Source organism: Pteropus vampyrus, unplaced genomic scaffold (genome assembly GCF_000151845.1).
Source record: "Pteropus vampyrus isolate Shadow unplaced genomic scaffold, Pvam_2.0 Scaffold283, whole genome shotgun sequence".
NCBI classification, from domain to species: Eukaryota; Metazoa; Chordata; class Mammalia; order Chiroptera; family Pteropodidae; genus Pteropus; species Pteropus vampyrus.
The window spans coordinates 1,608,301-1,615,160 of NW_011889064.1; the positions used below are offsets into that span (position 1 = coordinate 1,608,301).

Genomic DNA, 6,860 nt, shown 5'->3' on the forward strand with positions numbered 1-6,860 from the left:
TTTCCAAATCTTTCTCCCTCCCCCTCATCCTCCTTCCTGCCCCATCTCTTACCTATCATTAAAAGAATATGTGCCGCAAACTCCTAACCAAATCCCAAATCAGGGCTGAACTTGAGGCTGAAGGGTCTGAGCACAGGCCAAGGAGAGGGACACCGGGGGAACGCCCACCTGCAGGACAAAGCCGCAGGATGGGTACTGGAGTAGTACTGACCCTATCTATGGCCTCCATCAACATATAGCATTGACTGGTATGCAAGGACAAATGCCGGCATTGGACAGGTCTCAGGTCCTCCCCTGGAGTATCTGAGCAAGAACTACCTGGAGCCCTGAACCGTGCTAAAAGCTGATCTTATCTTTCTCCTTATGGGATTTATCTCATCTGTCATCTAAAAACTGGGGAGGACAATCCCTTCTTATTAGGACTGCTTGGAGAATGATACCAAAATCTTTAGTGTTTGTTGAAGCTGAGCCTTCACATCATCCAGGCCGGGCAAATGTTTTATTTTCTAGCATTTTAATTTCCTCTCAACTCTTGAATTGCCACATTCAATCAATAGTAATAACAATAGTCACAATATAATTATGAATAAAAAGAATGACAACTACTGCCACATACCAAGGCCCCTTGTCAGCCAGGCATAATGCTGAGTGTTCATATGTTTTTACATATAGTCCCTCATTTACATGTTTTTATACCTATTATCTCATTTAATACTCCTACAATCTGACTCTTAGATGAAGTTACATTTCCCATGTCACATAGTTAGGAGAAATTTCCCTTTATAAGTAGTCTTAATCTTAATGTAATCTGTCATTTCATCTCTAAATCTCTGTTATGATCTCTGAAGATTTTCTCCCTGACTCCATCCAGCCTCTCTCCATTTAAACCTTCTCCAAGAAGTCTCCAAAGCAAGCAGTCCTGCAGTTGGTCAATTTTCCTGTCAATCAACAAACGTTTAAGTGTCTACTTTGTGTTAGGTACTGTTTTAAGTGTACAAGTCACTCAGATCACAAGTGTGGCTGCCGCCCCTAGGACGACCAATAGAGTCACACGGACGTACAACTAAGAAGTTACAGCGTGCGCAGGGAATGCTGAGGGCACATAGAAAACAGTGACCCATTCAACCTAATGAAATTTTTTTTAAAAAGGCTTTAGATAAGAGACCAGGGAGAAGAGTCATGAAAGACTTGGGCAGGGAATGGTGTGAGATTTTTAGGAATATAAAAGAGATAGAACTTGAGGAATGAAGGAGTCCAGCTTAATTCCCGGATTTCTAGCTTAGGCAACTGAATGGAGCTTAGAAATACAGGCTTATGAGGGGCAGTGCCAAGTTTAGGTTTATTGAATCTAAGGTGAATATGCGACATGTAATTAGAGGGATCCAGGAAGAACAAGTGCTAAGTTCTCCTGAGAGTTTACTTTGGACCACACAGTGTCTCATTTAATGCCCACAACAACCCTATTATTATGCCCCCTTTTCGGAGTTGAGGAAACTGAGGCACATAGAAATTAAATAACGTCCCCAAGGTCACATGGCTCTGAAAAGCCAGGCTGCTAGACACCAGGTTGAACTGACCTCCTCTGTACTTGGTCTGGGGCTCAGGAGAGGTTTGGCCTGTACCCACAGACTGGGCCTATAGGAGACATCTGAAAGGGGACCAGATCACACAGGCAGCACCTATGATGAGCAAAGAGGGCCGAGGACAGAACCATGGGAACACCATTTCAGCAAAGCAGGAATCAGCAAAGGATTCAAAAGAAACTATTGGGGGTTAGTAAAAGAAATAAGCCTAGGTGATTTTCCAGAAGCCAAAGAGCAGTCCCCCACAACACATCCCCAAAAAAAGGGGTCAGTGGAGTTAAATGCTGTGAGGGGAGCAAAGAAGAGAAGGCCCGGGAAGGGGTCTTTGGATTTAGCAGTTAAAAAGGATATTAGCTCCTTTTTGCCTATTACAAAGGATTCAGCCTCAAATTGACCTTCAAGGCTTTTCTCCAACAGGTCTTTCCACCATCTCCTCCAGCCTTCCTAACTCCCCTCTCCACTTCTATGCAAGGTGAAAAAAATCTGAGAGCATTTCCTATCTGGAGGGGAATTGGGGATCATCCAAGGCCTTTTCTGACAAAGTCATGCTCTTTCCTCTGCTTCAGCACATGCATTATTCTCCACCCCTCCTATTCACAATTCATTTACCATATTTCTTTGAAACTTGTCCCAAAACTTACCTCTCTTGAGGTTTCTTTTTTTTTTTTTTTTTTTTTGAGGTTTCTTTAAATTATTAGTCCTGTCTCATTTTAAATTTGGGGGTCTCTTCATAGCTTTTACAATTAAGTTCTTCTTGACACTCACGTTTTTCCATATATGTTATATGTTATACATAATGTCAATGCTGACTTGCCTATCAGATAATAAGCTTCTTAAGAAAATGGAGCAAATCTTCTATTTGTCCCCCGTCACTATGCGCTGCACAGTGTTTTCTGAGCAACAGTTTTGGACTAAGACTGGCCACCAAACATTTACTTAAAGGAAGTTATTTATCAGCAAGTATGAGTAATGGGGAGGAAGAATTTTGAAGATGAATATGTGCTGATCCTCCTATTTTTATCGAGGCTGCATTCTAAGACAAGGGTGGGGTCCCACAGAGATTTCTCTGCCCTTGATGGAGGATAAGTTATAACTGGAGAATGTCTGTAGGGAAATCTCCAGGATCCCATGTTCTGCGTAGCCATCCAAATTCTGATGACGTAAAAGTGATGCATCATGGCAACGGCTTATGAATAATATCTGAATGACATCACTGAATTGAGTTTCTATGTTGTAACAGAGAAAGTAAACCATCACACCATCATAGATCTAAACAAGTATAACAACAGTATTTATCCCAATTTCTTCATTTTTGGGTACTTCCCTGAGGATATTATCATCTTTCTCAATTCTAAACAAAGCATTAGAACTTCAAATTAATGTAAAATAAATTACTGGAATATAAAACAAAATATTGGAAGTCATTTTTTTAGCTTAAAATTATGAGTGAAACTTCCAAATCTGTTAGACCCAGAATTTTAAGAAATGAAATTTCCAGAAAATATGTGGGTAGATAAAGTGAAGTCCTCTACTGATATACCATCTCGAAGCTCTCAAAGTCACCTTATTTTAAGGATTTTATTTCGATATATAAAGGTAACATATTCATATTTGATCCAATAATCCCTAAGCCAAACTTATATCTCCTTATCATATCTAAGCCCTGAGAATGGCTCCTAGTAGATCTAAAAATATAATACAGACTATCTAATGTGGGAAAAGATGAAGAAAGTAGACCACATGGCCAAAAATTAGATGACAACAGCAAACAACTATTATTACAATAAATGTAAATGGTAACTTTATTTTGAAAAAAGACTAAATTAAACTATACTATACCTCTAAGAACTTCACCTAAACAACAGGATTCAAAGGAGCTGAAAGTAAAAAGAAGGGAAAAATGAAAATAAGTGCAAAAAAGCAATGATAATAGATGTTTATTTAGCAGGTATTATGTATCAGGTACAAAGTTAAATAGCTTGTTCAAAGAGAGAAAATTAAGTAAGAGTTGAAGTGTTAATATCACACAAAGTTTAGTCAAGGCAGAAAGGTATTATATTATAATAATTAGGACTACTCCACACTGAAGATATAACCATCATAAACTTTTATGTACTGAATAATAGAGCACCAAAACACTTAAAACAATAAATACCAGAAATACAAGGAGAAATCGAGAGAAGCAGGACAATTAGAGGAGACTTTGAAACTTCTTTATCAGTCCTCAGCAGATGAAATAGACAAAATGAATAATAATATAAATTTTTACAAATGTTCTATGGATATTTTAATCAAAATATTCTCTATCTTTATAACTTATTAGATTTCCACTATTAATCATATAACTTAGATCCTCTATATCTATGATTGGCAAACATTTTCTGTAAAGGGCCAGATAATAAGTAGTTTAGGCTTTGGAGGCCATGTTTGTAGTTGAAAGCACCCACAGATAATATGTAGATAAATGAGCACAGCTGTGTTTTAATAAAACTATTTACAAAAAGAGGATATGGGATGTGTTTGGCCATGGACCTAGTTTACTTAACCCTGCTCTATAAGATTTGCCTTTATTGAAGTGCTCATGGAACATTTACCAAAACAACATATTTTAGGCCACAAAAAAAATCTGAAATTTTAAAATAAGAAATGTACAAACTATATAGTCTGACCACAAGGCAATAAAAAGTAGAACCAAACACATCAAACCACTCAGAAAATTTGCGACCCCACCTCAAGCGAAAATACTATTCAATTCATTGTTTTTAAAGGTCTAAGTATACCAACATCATTTCCTGCCCATTCTCTCAGCTCAATCTGTGGATTTTTAAATAGCAGTGAACCTGAAACAAAATCTCGGAATGAGAATAAAATCACAGTCAAAATTCTTCATACCCTGTTACCTCCGATTACCACTAAAGAGTGAAATACAAAGACACAGACGCCACAGAGGACTCCCAAGGGAAACGTGCAGCTACAGAGGTGCTGGAATCTTGGCCTGGGAGGGAGCTGGGGGCCTTCCCAAGATTCCTTAGGAGGAACTCAAGGCCCAGGCCCTTGCCTCCTCATAGCTACATGGTCCTGGCAGAGTCAGAAAGAGAAATCAGACTTCCTGACCCAGGCTGAGAGCACCTCCCAGGAATGTCCTGCTCATTCTGAGTTCTGCTCATTCCCAACTGCCCTAGGAGCACACAACTCTCCATACCCTGGAGCCTTTCTGTCTCCCAGGTAACACCTCTCCTGACCCTTTCTCCCTGCATTCCTTCTCTCTCCAAGAAGCAGCCAGCACACAGCACTAGAAGGTGGAGCTCTGACTCCATCCTCAGCCCTCCATGGGCCCCAGGCCATTGTATCTAAAGTGGTTCAAGTATTCCCCTTGAGGAAAGAGCCCGCAGCAGCGGATGATTCAGCCAAACCCTTCAACAGGTGTGGCAGTTACAAACCCTCTGAGGAGAAAATCAGTCTGGAGAGAATTCAGGTATGGAAAGTCCTTCAAAGTCCTTAAAACTGAGTAGATTTCCCCTCTTTGCGAGCCCTTCCTTCCCCCACTGTATATTTTAGGGGCTATCCTGGACAGCTTTGGGGCCAATTCCAAGTCCTATTTAGTTGATGGAGAAGGTGGGATGTTACTGGACATTCAACTTTCATCTGCCGGGGGATGCTGAGCAACTCGAGGGACTGCCGGGGAGAGAATACTGTGGAGCTGACGGCCCCACACTCACATGAAGAGAATCCGGCTTCTAGAATCTACTTCCCAAAATTCAGAAGGGCACACTTCTTGTGGAAGGACCAAATAATGGGGAACTTTTAAGCAGCTGTGTAAAGTAGCAGTTGTCACGATTTCCCCATTCCTGTCCCCCGCCTCCCCACCTCACTCCCTCAGTTCCCACCCCTCTCCACCCCAGTCCCTTCCCTTCCTCTAAGATCTTTCTCCGTTTTCCTTTCCCCTAGAGCAAGCCCAGAACTGCTCACTTGCATGGCCAAGATTCCACCTGTTAAGAGTGTGTACAATGTGTCTGAGCAGAAACTACTCATTTTGCTCTGTGCTTCTAGCTTAGCCTGAGAAGCCCAGGGGAAAAAAAAAATCTTAATTGAGTTAAACTAGCAGAAGTTCTTTCTTGGGATTCTTTTTTGCTCATAGCCAGCTGTAGTCCATCCCAGGCTTGCTCTGCTGCATCCCACCCCGCCCAACTGCACTGTCCCCAAGATTCACCTGCGGAGGCGGGGCGCGCTCCGGGCTCGTTGCGCCTCACTTGTGCCTTGGCTTTGACGCTTCGACTCCCGCCGCTTCCCGCGCGTTAGAGGCAGCACGGAGCCCCTGGGTGCTGGGGAGCCCGCGACGGCTATCTCGACCTCGCGGCGCCGAGCAGTTATAAAGGCGGCGGTCGGAGGGAGGGAACGTGCGAGGGGGTGAGCAGAGGGACAGGGGCGGGAGAGGGTCAGGGAGAGAGGACACGCCTATTCCAGTTCCACGGCACTGCGTGCTGTTATGAAAATAAAGTCCCCGCGCCAGGGAATGAACTAAAAGCCGCCTGACGTCAGCGGCACAGTCACCCTTGAAATGGGGAGGAGGGCACCGCGGCCCCGCCCAGCTCATCAGAGGGCTCCGAGACTAGCACGCCGGCTGGTCCCCCACGCACCGGGTGAAAGAGGCCAGAGGCACCGCTGCTTCTCGGTCCCGAAAGCTGTCACCTCCGGGAAGGAGCGACACCCGCGCTCTCCGCCAGGCACTCCTGTCGCCCAAAGGAAAGGGCTGGCCAGGTCGTAGGACCTATGTTAACTCTTGGGTCCCACAGCGCGCGCGCGCGCGTGTGTGTGTGTGTGTGTGTAAGGGGGTCAGGGAAATACACTTATTTACCGTGTTTATTCGACTAAATAGGACGGGGAGCTGAACCCCAAGTGGCCTTTCCCTATCTCTCCACGGCTCTCACCCCACCAGGGCAGGCTGAGAAACCGGGCGCGCGAAAGGAGGAGGTGTCCGCCTCTCAGGGCCACCAGCCCGAGCGACGTAGAGGACCAGTAAAACCTCCGGGGGGCGGGTATCCCGAGTTAGCTACGTGCTCCACTTGTTAGAAACGTCCTCAGGTGAGCCCCATTAGTGCTGCCCCCGGGCGGAGAGATCATTATCTACTTTCCAAACTACCTCAAAGCCTCACAATGCAGGTTGAGAATGGGGATGCCAGATAAAATTGTGAAATGAAGGAATTTGCCTTTGGTATCTGGTTCCCACTCCCTGGGCTGCCCACTCCGCTCCCATTATCAAGCCAATCCTACTGAAGC

General features: G+C 44.0%; 1 protein-coding gene across 1 annotated transcript in view; it reads right to left on the bottom strand.

Moving 5' to 3' along the window:
* The window catches only part of GPRC5A (G protein-coupled receptor class C group 5 member A), a 17,161-nt gene extending 10,961 nt beyond the window's left edge, over positions 1-6,200 (bottom strand). Inside the window, exon 1 of the mRNA XM_011375999.2 lies at positions 5,794-6,200. The gene's annotated coding sequence lies outside the window, so the exon portion shown is untranslated. The remainder of the gene's footprint in view (positions 1-5,793) is intronic.
* Between the last annotated feature and the right edge of the window lie 660 nt (positions 6,201-6,860).